The sequence below is a fragment of the Falco cherrug genome, chromosome 5 (genome assembly GCF_023634085.1).
Source record: "Falco cherrug isolate bFalChe1 chromosome 5, bFalChe1.pri, whole genome shotgun sequence".
NCBI classification, from domain to species: Eukaryota; Metazoa; Chordata; class Aves; order Falconiformes; family Falconidae; genus Falco; species Falco cherrug.
In genome coordinates, this window is record NC_073701.1 from 23254979 (window position 1) to 23277818 (window position 22840).

The following is a 22840-nucleotide window of genomic DNA, read 5'->3' on the forward strand; positions in this document are numbered from 1 at the left end:
CCCTTGGCTCTCTTGGTGTCTGTGTCCTTTAGATACAGGTAAACAGCCAATATACTCAGCCTGCCAGTCGTTCTGGACAATAGGATCATTCTCCCACTGTAATTCTGGTTGATACTCTATGACTTCCACAAAATTTTAAAATCTTTTTTGGTATTAAGATGTTCAGAAACAAGGTTACACAAAAGGGTAGAGGCTACTGCCAGTCTTAATACGTTTTATGGTATAACGTTCCTTTACATGCAGTCAGTAGCTTTCCTTTGTATTAGCACACATTTAAGAAGAAAATCATGCAAAATATTGCATACTCTTATAGCCTCTCTTGAACTAGGGGTCTGTTTTAGTCTCTAAAACATTTAGAACATGGCGTTGGCCCCACGAAAAATACAACCTAGTGGATTCACAATGTTTTAAAAATTATAATGAACACTAGGCTCAGCTGGGTTCTCTAAACTGAGCATATACTTGGATCATATTTTCAAAGTATCTTCAAGAACTGAAGGTTCAAGTAAAATATGAAATACTGATGTTGGCCAGAAGTCGGAAGACAGCACACTTGTTCTCACATCTCGAACATCCCCACCAACTAGCTCTGGTTTAGATTATTTATGTCCAGATATGATATGCATACGCTTTCCAATTTGAATTTCTTTATATTTTAATCTCTCTCTAGGCTCTTGCACTTTTTAGTAGTACTCCTTTAGTATTTTTAACACCCATGAATTTAATTAATACACTGCCTATTTCCTTCCCAGAATCACCAGTGAATTTGAGACAGAAACTACTTCTGATACCTGTGGCACCCTGATACGCATCCTCTCACAGTGCAGCTCACAGTTACAGGCTTGCCCCGGGTGGGGAGGGAGGACCTGAGGGTTATTGGTTACTGCTTTTACAGTTCTCAATATAAATCAAGTGGCATTATTGTTATCAGAAAACACTTGATTTATCTTGAAGTAATAACCATGCGTTACCTACCTTGAATGACAGCGCAATGCAACATCATATTTAGGTGCTTCACCTAAATTTCTGAACCAAAGGGAACTGCAGGAAGCGTGAAACTAAAGAAAAGGCTAAAAATCAAGTTATTCTCCATCTGAAGAACTACTTTACATATCTACATGCTATTAATCAGCATGAAGTCTCACTTTAAGTCCATTTTAAAAGGCACCGTTGTTTTGGATGTACCAGAGAAAGCAGTTGGCAGATAAGGGCAGGTTACTGGAAGACGGGACTCAGGCAGACACAATTTTCTGGAAGCACATGAAGCATCTGGAGCTCGTTCACCAGCACCAAGTCAGGCGGTCTGCAGATCATGCCATGTGCCAGCAGGACAGTGGTTGAGCAGCTTGGTTTCCTTTCCTTCCCCACTGCCCCCCTCCCTCACCTGTGAGCCCAGCTCTGTCCTCTGCCACCAGAAGACCTAGCCTTGATTCCTGTTTCTGCTTGCAAAGGACACAAAAGGGACTCCAAAGGGTCACATGCACTTCTACATGCTGTTAGCATTTCCTTAGCAAAACCAGGACACTGTAAATTTTGTCTGAAGCACAATAGATGAATATAAGCATCAGACTGGGTCAGACCAAAGGTCCCTGGAGCCCAATATCCTGCCCAACACGGCGACTCACAGCAAATACATGGTGGGTGGGTAGGACTGGTGCAAGCATACCATAAGGCTTCCCCCTTACCAGCTTCCAGCAAACTGTGGCTTAAGACTTCCTGTGCCAGAGATTATATCTTTGTGCTTAATTGCCCTCGATGAACTTCTCTTCCATGAATTTGCTTAATTGCTTTTTGAACCTATCTCGACTTCTGGCATCCACAACATCCTGTGGCAATGAATTCCAGTTTAATTATGTCTTGCATGAAAAAATACTTCCCTTTTGTGTCGGAAATTACTTCCTTTTAAAAAAAAAACACACACAACCCACCAACCAACAACTACCACTATGTAAGACTACAAGTTCTGGTAAAGTACACTGCAGGGGCTTTAAAAGAAATCATGGCATTCAGTTGTCCTCTCCCACCTTCAGCAGAAGGTTACTGCCCAGAGTACTAGACAAGGCTGATGGTGAACAAGGTGAAGTGCTACATGATGGTGGTGGATGATGGTCCTATAAGAGCTGGGAACTTGTAGTAAATGAAAAACAAACAGGCTGCCTACTTTTCTGACCGCAGCATGCACTTGCAAATACCCAGCGTTACAAGACTTGTTCTCTGCTAGACTGTGAGAAAAAGTCTGCATTCTAAAAAGTTTCCTGTGTTACACTTCTATAACTTTTGTGCTGCAGCTCAGTGCAAACGATCACAAAGAACATCATTCTTTGCCTTGCCTGTACTATTACTAATTTTTATGGGTTTAGTGGTTATTTAATGCCAGTGTTTCAGGTCCACAAGAAATAAATTTAAGTATAGAGAAAGAATGTAGAGATAATATCATATGAAACATCTTTCTACTATCCCCTCCTTTCTCAATAATCCAACCCAATCCAAAATAGCACAGTCTTCCTAGATGTTGGATTTTTCCAATACAGCGAGGCTTTGGCAAACTTTCCAAAAGTGAAGCCCAAGGGAATTATCAGGGCTGACAGCTATCTCTGTAACAAACCAAAGCACTGATGGTCTTTGCAGGACCAAGAGGAGAGCAGGCATGGCCATCGGCAGTTTCTCCTTAGTGCTAGGTAAAGCATTAAAAGGATTGACTAATTTCCTATCTCCGTCCTCCTAATTTGCAACTGTGCTTGAACCAGGCCACTCCACATTATAAATAGGTCTATTTAACTCAGCTGAATATCATTTAACTTCATCTAAAATGAGTGCAAGTGGCTACCCTGCAGTTATACACCAGTTGCTGGATTCTTGAAGGGGCTGCCCACACCAGCACTTCCAGGGGCATCTCTCATAGCTCTCACGCCATGTGTGTAGCTGTTCCAAAATCACTTTCCTATGAACTGTGGGGGAATTTGTTAATCTTCTGGAAACACAAGATGAATTCACAGAAGTGCTAGAGGGCTTTGAGCACTCAGGTGCTTTAGTCTCTATCTTTACTGCACAGTCAGAGGGTTAGCAGCCTAAATGAACGCACTGCTTCCAGGGCAGATGAGCCACCTCACCCTGTGCCAAAGCACTTGCTAAGCTCATTGCAGACCTTGGGGCAGCAGCATAGAGGAGAAGGGGAAGGGCAATACCCAGGGGAGATCAAATTCTCCAGTGAAGACATGCTTGGAGCTGACAGCTGGCAAACACTGCCTTCCACATTTCAGAGCACTCCTCCTCACGGGTAGTCTCCATGTTTTACCTATTTTTGTTAACATTTATTGCCAACCTGCCCCAAGAGCAAGGCTTGGGGCCAGCTTATCTTTGGATGGATGACAGCAACCAGAACAACAAACTCAGCATTTAGTTGTCCTGAAGCTATGCTCTTCCTCTTCATCAGCTGAACACAGAAGTGCACTCAAACCCCATTTTATTTATTTATACACATTGTCATGCTCTCTATTCCTGGCAACTGGTACTCATGACATAGTGGCCTGGGACACGCTGGAACAGGGCTCCAGGTCACCTTGTAAGTGGTGGCAGCAGCTGCCTCCTGGATCAAGCGTTTATTAACCAGCAGCTCAGGAGGGTTCTAAATTAAGTTCTCTGCTCAGTTCCCACAGAGGGGGAGGGAGAAAAAATACACCACCACCAAATCCTTACTTCCTTCCAGCAGGACTCCCCCCAAAGCTTCCCCACTGCTCCCTCCTACCCTTTGCCGAGATAAGCCCAGGTTTCCATCGGCAGCCCTCTGGACTATGCAGGACAGCTCACTATTCCAGCTGCCACAGCTTTTCACAAATTACATAGCCCTTTTTTTGGTCTGTGGCAGTGGCACACAGCTTCTCTTGCAGCATGGATCCAGACCTTGGACTGCCTCTGCCTCCGAGATGCCTGTGCAGCACCATCCCTATAAATCCCAGTGGCAGAGGGTCGAGCACCAAGGGTGCTCCGGGCCCAATATCAGTCATTTGGGAGGGGAGACTGTATAAATAGCTGGCCTGCACATACTCTGGAGGAGCAGCAGGGGAGGGAGGGAGGGGGAGCTGAAGTGTTGGGCCCCAGCTGTGAACTCCTCTTGTTTTTGTTTTAGAGTAATTAATGTTCCTTTGAATAGAGCCAGGGCATGGGCTCCTGTTTCTGCAGCTTTCAATGCTATCAGCAGCCCTTATTGGGCTGGGCTGGGAGCGGCGGGGGGAGGTTTGTATTTCCTGCCATCCCCATTACATGAGGTAATGCCAGCGAGGGCCGGCGGCTTGGGGGGGGCTGGAGGCAGGGCACCACTGCCCCCCCCCCCCCCCCCCCCCAACCCGGCCAGCTGGGGGGAGCACACCAGCTTGCTCCCGCGAAACCCCTATGGAGAGCTGCCCACCCCTTCCCGCTTCTCCATACTCACTGACTCTGCTGCTGAGGCAGGGGATCGCCGTACCCCCATCCCACTGCCCGCTCCCCTCATGCCTGAATTAGATACATTCCCCCTGCGCTCCCAGACGTCTCCATCCCCTCATCCCCTGACAGAGCAATCATTTATCAAGTTGTTTCACGCGTTGTCGGGGAGGGGGGCCCTGGGGGACGGGGGTTTGTTTCGTCCCTTTGTTGGAGCTCCACAGGACCGTCCAGCTTAGTCTCCAGCCAACTGCTGAGAGTTGCCGGAGTCCGGGAGCAAATGTTAAAGGGGCTGCCTTTCATCTGCGGGCTGATCCTGCTGCCTTTTCATTTTATTCTTCCAGCTTCTGGGATGTTACTTGCTTACACGCCCCCACACCCACCCCACTATCATTCTGCATGGATGTTTTTGAGGGAGCAGGAGCTTATTTTCCATGTGCTTGTCTCTTCTCTCCCCCTCAGCAGCTTCGCCTGTCACCAGCCCACTCAGCCTCTGGGAGGGTTTTTTTTTACCACTGGCCTTTTTCTCATCCCTGAATGTAAGATACCATAAACCAAATTTGGTTAAAGGCAAGTCCTGCTCGTGCAGCCCATCTCTTCCTTATTCACACTTTGGTGTATTGCAAGCTTTTATGCCCCCTCTCTGTGTGCCTGGGAGATGAGTAACTACCTATAGCATACCACTATCAAAATACAGTATTAAAAAAAAAAAAAAAGAGAGAGACCATTTGGCAAAAGAACTAAGTAATGCTAAAGAAACATTTCAAGTGCTATCATGCTTTAATTACTCTTGCGTTTTCCACATGTAGGACTGGAACACAGATGACCTGTTTTGTATTGCAGACAGCCCACACTCATGCAGAAACCTTGTGGCAGGTCACCTAACCCCCCTGCACCACGCTGCATCTCACCTGTGAGGCCAGGGTGCTGCTCAGCTCCCAGGGATCCGGCCTGCCTGCTCTCATTAACCAGCCACTAATGCCCTTGGGAATCCTGGGTGGAAGGAAGTGTGGAAATACAGCGGGCATTAAAGCATGGATGTCTCCCTGCACCACAAAGGAAAGTTCTCAGTTACCTGCTTGGGAACAGCTGAATAACAAGAGGGTAGCCCAAGGAGCTGTGAATCCAAACACACAGTTTCCTTCATTTACCAAAGTGCACATGAAGTGTTTGCAAATCTTATGGCTGCATTTATTTTTGGACAACTATAGTTAGTTACAGTTTGTTTTCTAGCAAGCTGCCAAGATCGTCCTCTATGTTTATGTGTGAGCATTTCCCGGCTATAGCTTGTTGTAGTCCTTAATTTAAAGGATAGACAGAGCCTTAAAGGTCAAAAAAAGAAAAAAGAAATCCTACTTGCTTAGCAGCTAAGTAGCCATTGTAAATTCCACACATTTCACAGCAGAGAGGGCAGGAGCTGCCTCAGATCTGATGTATTCCTCTCACCACCTTGCCTCCATAACTCTTCCTTGTGGAGGAGAGCTGGATTCATTTGCTTCCCAAGTCAATCAACAGAGTTCATGAGTCAGCCAAGGGAATGCTGAAAAGCAAGAGGGTATGCTCCTGCCCCCAGGAACTGATTACACTGCCTCTTAATCGTTCCCAGATTCTATTATCCCCGAAGAAATGGAGCAGCACCAGCACCAGCCAGCTTGTTGACAACATCCACTCCATACAGCCTACCTCATCAGACATACAGAAATTTGCATTTTTGCAAACCACAGATCTGTTGACACTACAACAGGTACGTTGTTAGTTAGCTCTTAGGGCTGTGTATCAAAAAAATCAGCTGTCTTTGACTCAGAGCTGCATAGCCTACAATTTTGAGTCTGTTGGTAATCACACAGTCAAAAAGCTGATACTAAGACAGTTCAAACCTATAACCAGTATGGCACTCCGCATATCGCTGATCCAGACAATTCCCTCTATTCTCATTTTCTACCAATTTCAGTAGTTTTAATGCTCATTTTTTCCCCCCTGTCCTCACCCAAAAGAGGACACCCAAGCTTTATTTCACTCTTCACTCATTGTTAACTGGGGTATTGGATTTTACACTGCTGCATGGCCTCACTTATTACTACTACTTTCATATTGCCCGTGCAGACCGTTGACTCTCTTTAACAGTTCAGGTGATGACATGTGAAGAAGGAAATGCTACATTTAGGACTGTAAAAAGAACCCGAGGTCTGTCCCGTTATTGAAACCCTTTATAATAGTTATTAAATGAGTAATCACATACATCTCCATTACACTTCATTCAGTACATGGGAGTGTGAGACTAGGAAGTAAAGACAGCTGTTCAGTATTGATTTTTATCCTTCTTATTCTTTATGTACCCCAATGTCTAATTTGCTACATTGCTTCCAAGCCCAGACACCAAATAAGCTATTAATCGCTTCACAGACCTTTCTTCTGTGGTGGCCTCCACGTAGCATCTCAATCCAATAAGCATTAATTCTTTTCTCAACCTATTTACAAGTTCATGATTTTTAATCTGATTTGACAAATGAGAAATTGGAGGGGGAAAAAATTACCAGTGCTAGCAAAACTCACCACTTCATTTCAGCATCCAGTGGCTACACCTGTATTTGAGATTGTTCTCTCCACCTGCAAAAAGAATCCCACAAGCCCCGTGCATGGCATTTCTAGGGCAGCATTTAAAACAAAGCAGAATTTTAATTGTTATTGTTCCCAGGACTACAAGAAGGTGGGTAGGTAGCAACACACCCTGGAGACAGGGAAAGCAAGGGAGAGAAACATGCCTTGCCCAAAGCTGCTCAGAGAGCCTGGGGCAGAGGCCAGCTCTTCCTTCCAGCACCGTTACCAATTTCAACTTCAGCACCAAGCTCTCAGCGCTTTCTAAAGCTAAAGTCTGGCAATACAGTTAAGATAGCTTCAAGGCAGTTCAGTGCTGAACCAGAAATGCCACAGACTACTGAGCATAAATTCAGCTCTGCCATTTTGAACACCTCTCCCCAATTTAGCTCTGTACTGGCTGGCACCCACGGCTGTTCCTCAGCTGGCTAATTCAGCACATGAAAAACATGTCCTTATCTGGATCATGTGGATAACCAGCAGCCAGAGATGGAGATGCACGGAAGGAACCAGGGCCCCAACCTGGAGTTCTGGAGCACAAACTGGGGGCGAAGGAGCCTTTGCCCTCTGTGCTTCAACTGACGCAATAACTTGTGGGGCCTGTCCATGATACAATCTGGGACCGTCTGCCTTGGCTTCACTTATGCTCTTTCCCAGCTCCCACAATAGCTCATGAACAGTTGTGTTGCCACAGCTGAGGAGAAACACGTGTCCCGAGCTGCTTCAGAGGACAGCACTGCTACCAAGCTGGTTACATGGAGACTTCTTGTGAGAAATGGTGCATAAGCAACTCACCCAGAGCCATAAGTCAGTCTGGATTTCTGCAACAAAGATGAATGCTGAGACTGAACATGCAACTCTAATTCAGCATGTTTCTGCTGGCAAAACCTACCCTTATTCCTCTATTCCTGCACCTCTTCCACTTATTTGAGTGGAGAGCCAAAGACTTCACACCTGCCTTGCCACAGACATGGCACTACACCCTCACTTAACCAAAATACTTCCTTTCTTTTCCCATAGCAGCCCCATCTCTCATGTCCTGCCCACCTTCAAACTTCTTCAGCAAACAAGGTGAGAACCACTCGGACAGCAGTTTCATTGAGTGCACAGCCTTGGGTTACACCATTTGCCTTACAGAGTGAGCACTGCCATTCTCCCATGGAAAAAGCAAGTAACCCTGTGATTAAAAACAATCATCATCTGCAGGTACAAGGCAATGGATTAAAGGCTGCACAGACAACTGTAAATCTACAGTTTCCTGTCAAGTAATTTAATTTGTAATCATTTAGCATCATTTCAACACAGAAAACAATAAAGTACAACACACACCTCACTATCATTTCATGGCAGTGGTTTGAAGCAGACACCCTCTCTACCACCGCTACCACTTGAGCTCAAGTATAAAATACCCTAGTAGGCAAGCAGACAATACTGGTCTTTGAAGCCCTCACTGCCTGACAGAAACCATGAAAGCCATGCAGGAACAGCCCCGTTTTATGGACGGCCTACCCAAAAGCAAGCAGTTAAAAGTAGTTTTTCTCACCCCAGAGCCAACAGATCGCTCTTCACCCAGTTACGGTATGATTAGCATTTGAATTTTCATGGTATTGCTATTGCTCACAATTGCCCTGTTAAGAAGTCTGAGATTCTGCTTCTAGCTGTTGACATTTTCTCTACTTACAACAGCATTGAGGGTAAAGCATTATGAACATTAATTAGGCATGCTGATATTTTCAATATTAAAATGAAAGTCAAAAAATGAGGTTTAAGTTTGATGTATTGTTTTGAACCGATGCACTCAGTTCCTCTCCATCACACATGGAGAAAGAAACACCTTCAGAATGATTCAAGCCAGTCTAAAATAGACTCCTCTCATTTCTCAAAGATCAATTGCTTTCTACTGACATTGATGAACCCCTGCATGATCAGTCTGATATGACAGTCCACTTTGAATGCTAAATTATTCTTGCCCCTCTCCTCATCCCTGCTGCTCATTCCAACTCCTACACCACAATATGGCTGACAACTGTTTGCTGGGCCACTCTATAAGCAAGCTCGTAAGAGTAATCCAGGCAAAAAAATAACTGGAGAAAAGGGGAGTTGAGGTGTTGTTTTGGGTTTTTTTATCCACTGGCCAGATCAGCTCCCTGACCTATTTGAGTGTAGCCCCACAGAGTTGTGCTGGCACACCTAAGAAAGTGCTGATAAGGATGCAGGGACTGAATATTCACCTAGCTTTCAGGCACACAGAAGTAGATGAAATGACCAAGATCTTAAAAAAACCCAAAGGCCAGAACTCTTGGCCTCTCTGTTCTCAATAAAAACAAAAATATCTTCCTGTCTGGTCTAAGCCATTTCTGTCAAGGCAACTGCTGCTATTTTGTGTGTTCCTTACCCACAGGTCCCATTTGGAGGGCTTGCATAACAACTCCTGAACTGAAGTATCAGTGCACAGGCAACAACCATCCCTCAAAGGCAAACTATTCCCTGCAGAATGAGAAAAACAACTGGCAGGTTCCAACCCTGTCTTATTACCAGTTCAAGTGGAATTTCAAAAACACACCAGCAAAAGGTGTATCCCTGCCTTCCTTTCGCACCCTTGCTTCCCAGTTCCCCTTCTGCCCAAGCTGAATTTCAGCAAACAGGTTTTAGACTGTGCTTTGCTAAGTGTCCTCTTAAAACAATTCTTGTGAGAATTCTGCTCTCTTTTTTGAGGGGTGGGAAAAAGAACCGAGAAGAGCATTATGCATTCTTTAGACCACGGTTAACCTAACCTGCTGCGGGTGACAGCCTCAATCCAAGCAAGAGGTTGGACTAGAGACTTCCAGAGGTTCCTTCTGACTATATATTTTTATTACTTTATATTGGGATTTCCTCACCAGCCTTTCCTGAAATCAAGTCTTGACTGGCCTTCCTTTCATAATGGTCTTCACAGATCACACCTTCAAGGTCTCAGTCTCCATTTAGTGTTACTTCTCTCTGTTCAGATGCCTTCTTTAGCTCTGTTCTCCATGTATGGCATAACACAAAACCAGGCGCACACCACAACCGGCCGGGAAAAGCAACGAGCAAAGCCATCACATCCAGGGTACGGCACCAGTGCAGCAATACTCCACCCATCGTGACCAAAGGAATGTGATGAACAAGCATTTAGGGATGGATGCATGTGTCTATATGAATGCTAAGAGCTCCACACAAAGGTGCAGTTGAGTAACAGTCAACACACCTTGGACCTTTTGATGGAAGGAGGTGGCATTAATGAATGAACCTGTCTCCAAGATGCAGCAGGTGCCACTCCCCATCCCGCTTCTTATTACAGCTAGGAAAAAGTAGAAAAATAAATCAGGAAAATGAGAAGGTTCCTTACTTCCCAGCTATAAGGAGAAAGGACAGCAAAGGATTCCTCCTCTTCAGCTCAGAGGAACAAGCCACTCTTCTGGTGCCACAGGTCAGACCTCGTCATCCCTCCTACAGGGGGAGGAATGGAGACACTCACTTGCCCTCTCTCTGAGCAGAAGTCCCAGACTACAAATAAGAGGTTGTTTGTGGCAGCTGGGTATTTGTCCTACAAGAGGGCTCTGCCCTAGGTAATGTCAAGCATCCACCTGTTAACCAGAAAACATCACAGAAGAAAACATCACCCAAGTAAACTTGTCCCTCTGCTCCTAAGGAACACAGAAAGACCACACTGTTCAGCACCTCCTACCCATGCCCTAGCTCCTCACCCTGCCCCTGCCAAGCCACCAGGCTAGGCCAGGGCTAACATGTGATGTGGTAACTTCTCTGTAGTACACCCAGCTAACTCCTCAACACGCAGGCACATCCTCTTGGCTCAAGCGTGTACAGCCCTACTAAATTTTTTGGGTGGCAGCAGGGAAGAAAGCACTCAAAAAAACAGAGAAGATGGGGAACTTGCAGAGCCCCAGCCATTTGTTCAGCTCAGACACAACTTCAAGCACTGTCGTAATTGTCTAGAAATCAAACAAGTGGTTGATAGCACCAATTTACACCTTCCAGTATAACAATACCTTCATCTCATCTCTCCCCATTCTCTCAACAGCTTAACATATTGGCACCATGAATGACTTCTCTCCCAGAGAGCAGACAAACAGCAATATGGAGGGCAGCAAGGAATGAAGGGGTACACAGTGCCCAAGCCTGAGAAGAGAGGCAGCACGAAGTACTGGCAGTTATAAAATCTTGTACTAGGATAAAAAAATTAGGACTTGACTTGAGACAGCCAATAAGATGAAACTAGTCTAGGGAAAGATTTTTTACTCAGACTCAAAACACTTTTTGCTAATACAAGCTGAGATATTTTTTTTTTAGACTGACCTTTCACCAAAAAATACAGTGCCCTGTATTCTTCAAATAGGGGGGGAAAGACATATGAGCAGTTTAATCAAACTGGGGGAAGGTTAAAAAAAAAAAAACCTTCCATTTTTCTTCAGAATAAAGAAGCAGTAAAGACAAGTAAGTTCTTATACTTGTTACCTCTTTAACCTTTTTGTGTAAACTTAAGTTTGCAAGTTCAACCACATGCAACAGTCTCGCATTACAGGAGCATGTAAGACTGTTCCTATAGCACTCCATATTCAGTGTACAGATTGGGTAACACATGGAGCAGCAGTCAGCTCTACTCAACAAACAGCGGATATCCCAAAAAGAAAACTTTGATTTCAGTTTAGACACTGCTTTCTGCAATTACAGCATAAATCTGGAGTACATAGACTTGCACCCACTGGACTTGCTCCAAATTTGCACCGCTGTGACCGAACACAGCATTATGCTTGACAGGGAGAGGAACAGGGCAAAGGCTTTTCCTTTATTCAATACACTGTTTTATTAAAGTAATAGGACTGTGGATGTGAGATTCCCAGGATCAAAGCAAAGCCAAGCTTGTGGACTGGCATCATTCTATTAGATCAGCAGCTACAACCCGAATAAGTGAACAGCTTCTGGATTCAGCGCTCTTGGTTTTTAGTGTGTCATCGTCATCTGTCCCCACCCCCCCAACTTCAATTTTTAAAAAAAATTATCCTTGCCTGAAAAGAAGGCTAATTACCCTTCACGGTGACACTGCCCATCTACCTTACGCTTCAGCTGGAGGAGTAGCTGCAGCTTGGGCACATTCCCAACAGGGAGAAGCCTCAGGCTTTGCTCCTCGCCAGAGCTCGGGAAGGCTGGCTGCTGGGAAAGGAGCAGTAATCCCAAACCAGATAAGCCAGCCAGCCTTCCACCCCAGCCCAAGGGCCTTCACCTCCAACATTGAAATGCTAATCTGACTTTGTAAACCCATAAACAAAAACAAAGAGGAGGACACAAGAGGTAAAAAGCCTCCCTGAACTCCATCCCCAAACAGAATCTCTGGCATTCAGGCTCTGTCCTACCGAGCATGATTTTACCCACAGGAGTGGGTCCCATGAGCGCCAGTACCAAAATTGCTGGCAGGCAAGCATCTTTATGGTCAGATGCATTTAAATGGCCACTTCCACCACACACTACAATGTCCTTTGTTTCAGAAATGTCCTCAAAAAACAGCTTTTTACTGCAACAACAGGCCAGGCACAGACCTGCTAGCCTTACTTATTGTCCTTTTACAGCAGGACACCATCAAATATTAATAATACTAAAACCTAACTGGCTTTTGCAGCTGGGCTCCAGCTTGACCCTGTGTGTGCTGAACGCACATTCCCCACCTCCCCCAAACCCACGGTTTTAAGAGCAATGGCTGCCCGCTCGCTCACAAAATGGCAGCAGCACCCTCCCTGAGACCCCAGCTCTGGACTCGGAGGTGGGCACCACAGCTCTGGGTCTGCCACAGGACAGCATGGGGCCTGTCGGAAGGACAGCAAAGGCCAGCCGGTGGGGAGAACAGGTCCGATGGTTTCCCTTAGAGGGAGAGTCACTAAATCTCAGGGGTCAACAGGGACACATGATCAAGACTCACCAAGCCTCCTCTCTGCTTACCCTGCTCTTCTTTCAGACTCTGTTGGCATACCCACATCTCTATGGAGTCAACATGGGATCATTTCTCACCAACAAATGCTCCCTCCTGGAGGGAGCACTACAACCACCTAAATACCCTGAAAGCTGTCCTTTTGTTTCCCATCCTCCCTGTTTTCTTCTGTCTCCTGACCTGTTTTGGCAGGCATTTTGGACTGCCTATCATGCGGAACCCAGATTTTAAAGACAAAGCAGTAGCTCAGAAGCTTCTGAGGATCACTGCTGATGGTCCCCTGACTCCCAAGGGCACTGCTGCTACCACCAGTCTTCAGGGGAGAAGAGGACAGATCCAGCAACACACACCACGGGGAAAGCCATCCTGCATGCCACGAATGGAGGAGCAGCAATTTCTTACTGGGGTAGCTGAAGCCAGCCGTGGGTAACTTAGGCCAGAAGGTCCAAGAGCCCTTCTCTGCCAAGTTTAGTTTTGGATGACAGTGAAATGTGCTTAATTTGACAGTTTCATTTTAACATGTATGGGCAAAGTCTAGAAGGAGATTGTGGCAGCAGCAAGGGAACAGAGTTAGATTATTACAAGGTAGTTTTCCTGTTGCCTCAACCTAGTGTTCAGTACTAAAAAGGGACACAAAAAAATTATAGATGTGACTCTCCATCCTTGCGATGAAATAATTGAACACAGAGTGTCTCTAACATGATAACAATATTCTCACAGGTTATAAAAATTAGCCTTTCACTGTGAATTTCAAACTCTACACCACACCTCTAGCATTACAGAAGCTGAAAGCCTGGGCAACAGCATTAGGGCTGGAAAATGTGAGGTTGGAAAACACAGGGAAGCTTTCTGGTCATTACTCTTCACATTTTTTCAAAAAATCTGTAGTAAAGGAAAGTTATGGCACCGAAACAACTTCGTGTCCTCCTCAAACTATAGGAAACACACTTGTATTCCTGTAAGCCTGTGCAAAACGCAGTTCCTCAAGCAGCCACTGAAGCAGTAGAGAGAAATTGGTCAACAAGTTTCATTAGTGGAATTCTGTTAAATGCATGGAGACATCCTGGCTTGTTTGGGGCCTTGTGCCAGTGGAGACAGGGAAGAACATCAGCAGCTCTCCACTTCATTGTTTCTCCTAAAGAACTGTGAGGTGCATCTTTCTCCAGTAATACTTTGCTCTTCATTAGGCAATACAAAGCCATCAACTGGTTTACAGCATGTGGTGGGGCACCAACTTCCATAAGCCCAGTGCATTCTCTAGGCTCTTCAGGGACAAGATTTGTTGGTGGAGCATTGCCAAACATACTAATCACCTATCAGGTACATCAAAGGTCAACTGAACTGGAGGGTGTAACAGTGTGTCATCTTCTCCTCTCCAGGCTCTCAATAAGAAAGACCACCTTGGCAGTCCAGCACTGGCTTCTTCGTGACCATCACACCCCTTTCTGCTCACAGTCCCCACATTGGGGAAGCTGCCCTCTCTATTTCACAAAAGTGCACCCCAGGCATGCAGGGCAGTGAAGGGTTAATTTAATTAGTTCTGTGTGTGCTCAAAGAATTACAGGCAACTTCATTTAATTATTAAGTAGCCAATCAGGTAATCTCTGTATCTGATTAGCACGCTAATGAAATAATGTCTTCCAGTTCAAAGCTGTCATTCCAATCAGGAGACAGCCCTTCAGCTAGAAGGAAAAGCTGGCCAGGTTTCCATGGGCTCAAGGCTTTGGATTTTGGAGAGGGAATGGGAGCAGGGAGTAGAAACCTTTCTGCCTTCCCTCTCGTTTTCTCTGCCTCTGCACAGAACAGTGCAGCTACCCCTTCCAGATGGGTGGCCACATTGGCTCCAGAGAGGCTCCTCGATGCTCCAGGCAGGCATCCTGGTCCTGGTCACTCCCAGGATGCATCCCTTTCTTCTCGCTCCCAGATGCCCAGAGAGACTTCAGTCGACCAGAGCCCTAAGAGCGCCAGGCTGTTAAGCGAATTGCCTAGGCACTGCCAATAGAGAGATCTGCTAAATATGTGGGGCATGGCTCTGCTATTGTCCACATGGGATAAGAGTCACACAGCAAAGCCATTATAGCACTAAGAGGAAGCCAGAAACCCGCCTCCCTCCCCCACACCACGCTCTGCTCCTGTGTCATATGCAGTTATTTCCAGCCTGGGGAAAAGTGCAAGGCGGCAGCTGTCACACGAGGCAAGGACTTGCCCCTTTTAAACAGGGATTTCAGGACTAAATGACCCATTACAATTAACGCAGCTGCAAGAACTGGGACACTTACACAGAGCCAGAGAGGGGCTTTGGGAGTGGAGGAGGAAAGGAGCAGACAAGCAGAGGGTTAAGTATCAAACTTCCAAGACCTGGCATGGAGTCTCCCACCCCTTTTCAAGTATTAGCTCAGCTGTCCGCTTGCAACTGCTACCGTTCAGCCCAAGCCCGGCAAGGCAGCAAAGCCGGGGTGCAGCCCAGCCCACACCCACCACACCACCTCCTCCACGGGCCCTTACTCACATGGCTGCTCCTGCTCAGACCCAGCTCAGAGACCCCCTTTCCCAAAGAGCAGCACTGGCTACTCCACCACTCAGCAGTGGCACGGCTGCTTTTTGCATAGCTGCACACATGCAAACTTTTAATTACCTAGCCCAGGCTTATCAGAGGAGCTGCAGCAGGATGTGGTTCAGCACAGCCAAACCATCCCAGCATTTATGCGAGGAGCCCGACAGATGTTGCTGTCCAAGCCTGTGCTGCTGCATCTGTACTGCTGTGTGTCCTCTATTGCCGGTTTAAATGCTAACTCAGCTCCAACTGCCACAGCTGCCAGCGTGCCTTTGCATTTCTGAGCGTGAGATCACCTTCCCGGTGACACTTCCACTCTCCCGGCGCATTTACCAGGAAAAGAGCAGAGCCACCAGGACACTCACACCAAACATCACTAGTTTTGTTTAAGTCCCTATGCTGAAAACAAATACAGAGAGAATCCCAAGAGGAAGCAGAAAAATTGCAAGCAGTCCCCAGCCAGCCAGCCAGCCAGCTGGCTTTCTATGAGAACACTTAAGTGTTGACACTTTTTGTTGACCCTTTTTTTCCTGAGCATATCCCATGAACAAAAAACAGTGCTGCTGAGTGGGGAGACATCTCTCCTCTCTGCTGACTACAGCCATTGCAAATGAAGGAAACCGGTTAGATCAAGAAATTCAGGCTTGGACAGCACAATGAAGCATCCACTAATAATCAATCCCTTCGCAACAGCCTTCCTGCCAACTGGCTATGAACTAGGCAATCATTATAAATTGTAGTTACTCCTCCAAGGAAAAACAACACAACATCATATGGCAGTCCATGCTCATCCTTTAATTCTCAAACCAGTCCTGCTTACAAAAGACAAGTCTCTCTAACTGCCTGTCCTGAGAAAATTCAGCCCTGAAATCCAAAGCTGCATTCATCCCAGCTTGTGCTTCACTTGTCAAAGAAGGAAAAAAAACCCACAAACCAACCACCAAAACCCTCAAAAGTGGTCAAACTTGTGTCATTAAATTTAGCAGAAAAATCTAAAAATGCCAAGGGGGTGAGTTTTTTTGCCTACGAAGATGCTACCGTCGCCCCCGTATTTCTGGCATCCCGCTAACTTCCAGAGGCGCACGCAGGAGAACCTGCCACAGCAGAGCCACCCCGACACTTATTAACCAGCGCAGATGCAATTCGAGCCTGACTTAAGCAGAAGCGACTGAAGCGGCCACCTGGGGACCCGCATTCCTTGACAGCTCCACCGCCCTGCACATTCCAGCCCCCTCATCTCCCAGCCCCGATACCAGGTCAGGGAAGCACAGCATGACCTGATCTCCACCTCTGATAGCACCAAGCCCTGTCCCATCCCCTCTTGCCACCCTTGCAGCAGTCAGGCCATGTGGGCCACCTCACCCCTCCCCACTGACAAGCACAGAGCAAGGATACAGGATACCCACCCACGAATGTGAAGGGACTCCCTCTCAATGCCACTGCTATTTGCGGCTCAGCCATCATCCAAAACTTCCCAAAATGAGAAAGTCCAGGCATTTGGCAGGTCAGACATTTACTACAGTGAGTAGTTTGTTCTGCCGAGGGACTCGTAACACCCTCCCAAATTACACATTGCCCTTTACGGGATGCCGCAGCAGCTGGAATCAGCTCCCTTCTCACATTCCTTAATAAGCACTTCCATCGGAGAGCAGGGGGGATGCAGGGCATCAGCTGCAGTTAATCATAACCAAGAGCTGGGCTGCCTTTCCCCATGCTCTGCAGCACTATCTGCAGTCTAAGAATATCCAGCACCACCTGCCCTGCTGGGGCACAGGGAGCCAAGTGGTCCGAGCTCCCAGGCATTACAGGTCTCCCTGTTACAGGAGACTTTCACTCTGCCTCCCCCAAGCAGCAGCCTTCAGTGGGGCCCCTCGATAGCTGGTTGAGATCCTACAGATCATGGAAAGATAATCCATTGCACTACTAATGCACTACTGCAGCTGTCCATGGAGAAAATCCCCTTTCAACCAAAAAAAAAAAACAACCCCTCAAGCTCTTTGATCCTCTCCAACACACAATTATCTTAAGGGCAAAATAGTCTTCTGTGCCTTGGCACCTTGTATTGGGCTGAAAGAAAGGAAATCGAGACTGCTACTCTCTGTTTATTCTACATGGCTGCCCTGTCCGACAAGGCAAGCTGCTCCAGCCTCCTCAGCATAAGCAAGCAGATCTTGATGCATAGATACCTGCATTGCTGGGTGACCAGAGCCTAAGGGAAACTTTTCTGGGGAAAATGGCTTGGTTGTGCTGTTTTTTTTTTTTAAAGCCTAAATTTCTAAGAAAGCTAATAAAATTTTACCCTATTTTGGTTTTGTGCAAGACTGTCAGCTACAGTGAAGTTTAATTGACTTCACCTTTACAATCAGGTTTGACTTTGGAAGGAACAATTTAAAGGATCACCAATTTCTATTTAAACTTCTTCTTGCCAGAATGTTCTTACAAAAGAAAGAAGAGCTATAGCAAGCTTTGATATAGCACCAAAAACAAACCCCAAAACCCTTTCACAGAGGCTGATAAGGGAATTCTTCCCCAGGTGCCCCCCTTGCTGCATGACCTCGTTACCTGTGCAGTCTCACTCCACCTGCTACCCACGGATGCAGTGCAATAAGCATTTCTTTCAGCAGAAGTGTCAGCTATAAAAAGTCCTTCCCCTCCCCGCTGCCTGTTTCCATTCCTGTGCCACTGCTTCAGTCATGCTGGTACAACCCTTTTGTGGGGCTGTGGAAGGAGCCGGCCGGGAGAACCGCTCCTGGGTAGACATAGCTCACTTGAAAAAGTGTTGTGGTTTTTAATCCGGGTGAGCAGTTTTACTGCCATCCGTGACGGGTGGCAGGAGCTGCCGTGGGAAGGCAGCTTGAGAATTGATGTCCCTGGGTTCCACCAGACACTGCTCATGAGTCCACACTAACAACACGGGGAAAATGGCCATGTGATGTCAAATACTCCAGTGAAGAATACAAAAACAGGAACGAAAAAAAAAGTCACTTCACTAATGCCCTGAAATCCTATTAATTTCAGAGGTACTCACAACTGGCACTTTATGCAAGTTTTTTGGTTTTTTTTAGAAAACTCACCTAAAAATCTCAACCAAGTGCTACTCCTTGTGAACATTTCTCCATCAATCACCCATTAATAACTTTTGAATTCTTGGCTGACTCAACCAAAAGCAAGAGGAGCGCTGGAGTCTTAGACATGCAGTTTCTATAGAGTGCTCACCACCATACTTGGCCCCTGCAATCATCCCAAACATGTTTACATGCCAATGCACACATGCGGCCTGGGAGCTGTATGGAACAAGGCATGACCTTTGTGAGAGGGGAATGCAGGAAAAAAAAAAAAAAAAGTAAAGGGAGGCACTGAGAAATGTCAGATACAGAGACACGAAGGGCTGCCATCCTCCACATTCAGACTGGGAACGCTTCCGAAAACAGGACTCACTTTTACTCGCAAGTACAGTGCAGTTTGCATTTGAAAATACATTTCACTTTTACAGAGCGCCTTTAATGTTATTTATTCAGGAGTCATGGAGCAACCTATGCACTGAAGGGTTAGGCCTAAGCGAGGTCTTAAAATACTACAGAAAAGCATGGAAGGGGTCTTGCTTGCTGGGTTTTTTTTTTTCTCTTGCTTATTTTTCAGCGTTTGAACCTTCCCAGCACACCAGAAGAGGGAGCCTTTGACTCCTCTCCCATGCTCATCATTTGTTTTATATTAGCAACAATGACAAGCTCTATTAAGAGTCAAGCTCTTTAAATGAATGCTCACCCTTTTGCCTCCTAAAACAAACAAAAAAACCCCAAGCAAGAATGAAAAACCCTACAACCCTCTTTGCCTTGTGTTATGGATATACAGATATTTTTGGTGCCACACAACTGCCTGTGTATGGGGCTCACCAAAAATGAGAAAACTAGCTCTGCCTTCCAACCCTTTGACCACGCAAAGCTCCAGCCCCTTTACAGCAGCCTTAGCTGGAGAGAAAGAGCCAGAGAATTAATGGCTTTACCAATGAGGTCAAAAAAGACCCTCCAGAGCTCCTTTACATTACCAGCCCCAGCAACCAGAACTAAGCTAAGGCTAAAGTCTTAAGAGCCATGGCAGATTGACCTGGCAGCTTGTGGCCACCAAAAACATGAGGTCCTGCTCCCATCACAGGACTACAACACCCTCAAAAGCCCAGCCAGGATGCAGCGAGCAACTAGGCTGGTGCCAGGGAAGGGCAGACCACAAGAGTCCAAAGTGTGGCAAGGGCTTGAAAGGGAGCGAGATCTTCCTTGTGGTAGTTCCCAAAACCAAAGCTCTGGATTTCACTGCTCCCTCAGCAGTGCATGTGCCCTCCTTCCCACCAGGCTGAACACGCCAGCTTGACCACACCAATGTAAAAACCAGCAAAGACACACACACTGCTGCGGAACTAAGCTATGTTAATATACGGAAGAGCTGAACCAGCATAAGTACATCTAGGGTGAAGAGCTTGCACTGCTTAAACCAGATGAGTTCTAAAACTACATTAAACTGGTGGTCTGGCCTAGGGCAAAGGTGGCCTGAGGACCCTTATACCCCTCATGTTTCAAATAGTTCAGTATTAGCTCTACACACTGCCTTCTCCAGCCAGCCCTCAGCAGCCCTACTCTAGATAACAGCAGCATAACTTTTTCAGTGAAAAGCGTGTGTTTTAGCTAAGCATTTATAGGATATAACAAGCTTGTCAAGAAGTTGAGCCAGGTCTGAAAGAAGTTGCCACGTTGGGCTGCGAGGCCACCTCCAGGCAAAGCAAAGACCTTGACTGCCATCAGCCTGTAGTGTCAAGTTATTCCCCTGTCCCCAGTAAAGGCAGGCTTAAAAGCCCCAAAAAAACCCCAGAAAAATGTGTGTTCTGGCAGTAAGCAAACTGCACTAGCACCACTTGCCCCCATCAGCTGTTTTCTGTTCCTCACACAAAAGGCTGCAAACCCCTCCTAATTGCAGGAGCCCTCCACCTAACAGACCCTGCTCTCAGGGCCCTCCTCCCCAGGAACTGGGAGAGAACTGGGGCACAATAGGAAGGAGACCGGCTAAAGGGAATAGATCTGTTAAATTAACGCATTTTCTGTCAACCAAATCAGCTGCCCCTAGTGCTATTGTTGGTGAAACAATGGAGACCCCAGGAATGGGCACCCATTAAAAGGAACAAGCCTGCTGAAAGGATACACTCTGAGGCACAGCCTTGTGTGTTTAACAGGATTCTCTACTGTAAGGAAGGAGGAATCACTAGGCTGCATTGTTCCCACCACCACAGCAGATGCTGTTGCTTCTGGTAACGAGGGAGGGGGGGGAAATAATTTTCATACCTACCTAAAATAAGGTTTACATGATAAACTTTTAATTCGGTCACTTTTAACTCCCTGGCTGTTGTCATTTCTTCCTATAGCCCTTTTCTTGAGATTTTTTGCCTGAAAGAAGTCTATGAAAGCATCCATTGCCATTACAAAAGTTAATTCTTCACCCTTCATGCAGGCACTTAACAGATGCCAGGGGCAGAATGGCACAGCCCTGCCGGCATTATTCGCTGGCAGAGAAAGACTGCAGTTAAGCAGGTCTACATATAAAGCTGTAACACTTTAAAGGTGTTACTTTTAGCTGGTTTGGTTAGAGCAAATTCCAAAAGGAACAAACTTTTGAAGCCTAATTTAGATGCACTATGTAGAAGTTTACATCAGCTGCATTGAATTGGTACACATTTGTGGCAGTCTCTGTAAACAAAGCAAACTGCTTTAAAAGTCATATTTAAGCTACTACACAAAACTTCTTTTCTAGCAGGGAAAGACTTGCACATTATCTTTACCGGGTTTTTAAGTAAGTTCAGCTTAAAATGTTAAACTCGTGGGTGCGCAAACACTTCGGCTAACACCAGACACGATTTTCAGAGTCCGCTGAGGTAGCAGAAGAGGTAACAGCCTCCAACTATTAACACCACAGAAAACCTGTAATATCAAGCCCCATGTACTCCCATCCAAATCTCTGAAATTCTTATCATGTTCCTCTTTGTCTTCTTCCTTCGACAGTCATTCCCCAACTCCCCTGTCACCTAACGCAGATCCATTCAAAATGTTGCTGTCAAAATAACCTTCCGTATCCATTGTTCAGACACCCTTTGGCTTCATGCAGTCACTTCTTGTTTCTTTTCATAGGCTTAAGTTAATGTTTTAACTCACATATCAGCTTCCTGAACTACCTATTCCTTCTTTTTGTATCCAATTACACTAGAGTCTTATTATATAAAATGTAAACACTTGTTAAAAAGTTTAAGATCTACAGTTGGGAGAGATGTGACTTGCATTTGAAATAGAAACTGATATAATGCTTTCCAATTTGCAGACCACTTGAAACAACAGCTCTGAGAAGTATCTCTCTGCCTCCCCCTCCATTAATCTCAATGAACTCTAGAGCCTAGTACTGACATGTAGAGTGTTAATGATTCTATTATGAACAGAATAACTAAGGCAGCAAAAGTGAAGACCAGCAAAACTGCTACTGGAACAGACATGGGGAGAGGGATGGGGCACTACCAAAGCAACTAAACCAAACAGTGGGTGGGACAGGTAGAAAGAACAATAAAAATAGTACTAACCCTTCATTTCATTTGGGTACTTAAACTTGATTTTCAAACAAAAAATACTCAGCTTGCACCCTCTACTCTGATGAAGCCAATGCTGCCCAGGGGAAGCGGAGCCACCAGGGAGTGACTGTGGTATAAGACCCAAATTCACACCGCAGTCTATAAATGGGTCTCTGCACAATGGGACTGACTTCGGTATGTTTGAAGTCCACCATTTTTTCCAACCTTGTCTACTTGCTGTACAGCACCTCTCCCTGCACTGCCAATTACTCTACCTTTCCTCTTTTTTCTGCTTTTTCTAAAGCCGAGTGCTTTGCATGAGAGTGAAGTTTTAGTAAGCAGATCTATTGCTTGCTCTCATTTCAGACAATTAATGCCCAGTCCCTTCAACTGTAATGTTGCCTACCACCAATGGGATGGATATCCTAATGCCTGAGCTATTCTACTGAAAAAGCATTTAAACCAACTCAGACTTACCCTCTATGAGTACAGCTGACTTACATTAATTCACTGACATTTTCATCAGCTTGCAGCACCTACTTGTCATGTTGATCTTAATTAGAATCTGAATTCTTCTGATCAGAAGCTACTTGGCCATCTCAGCTATCATACAACATGATGAGGCATCAGTGGATGCTGTACATGCTACTGTAATACAAATAATAATGCAGCACCAGACCAGAATAGCTAAAGAGAGCGGTGAAGGCTTAGCACTCAG

The 22840-nt window shown here is 45.9% G+C and overlaps 1 protein-coding gene across 3 annotated transcripts in view; it reads right to left on the reverse strand.

Annotated features, from left to right (window-relative positions):
• LOC102054055 (chromatin remodeling regulator CECR2) overlaps positions 1-22840 on the reverse strand; it is a 102603-nt gene that overhangs the window by 74267 nt on the left and 5496 nt on the right. Inside the window, exon 1 of one of the 3 annotated variants that reach the window (XM_014281247.3) lies at positions 15483-15571. The exons of the other annotated variants lie outside the window; for them this stretch is intronic. The gene's annotated coding sequence lies outside the window, so the exon portion shown is untranslated. Of the gene's footprint in view, positions 1-15482; positions 15572-22840 lie in introns of those variants that run through there. 3 annotated transcript variants of the gene reach the window in all.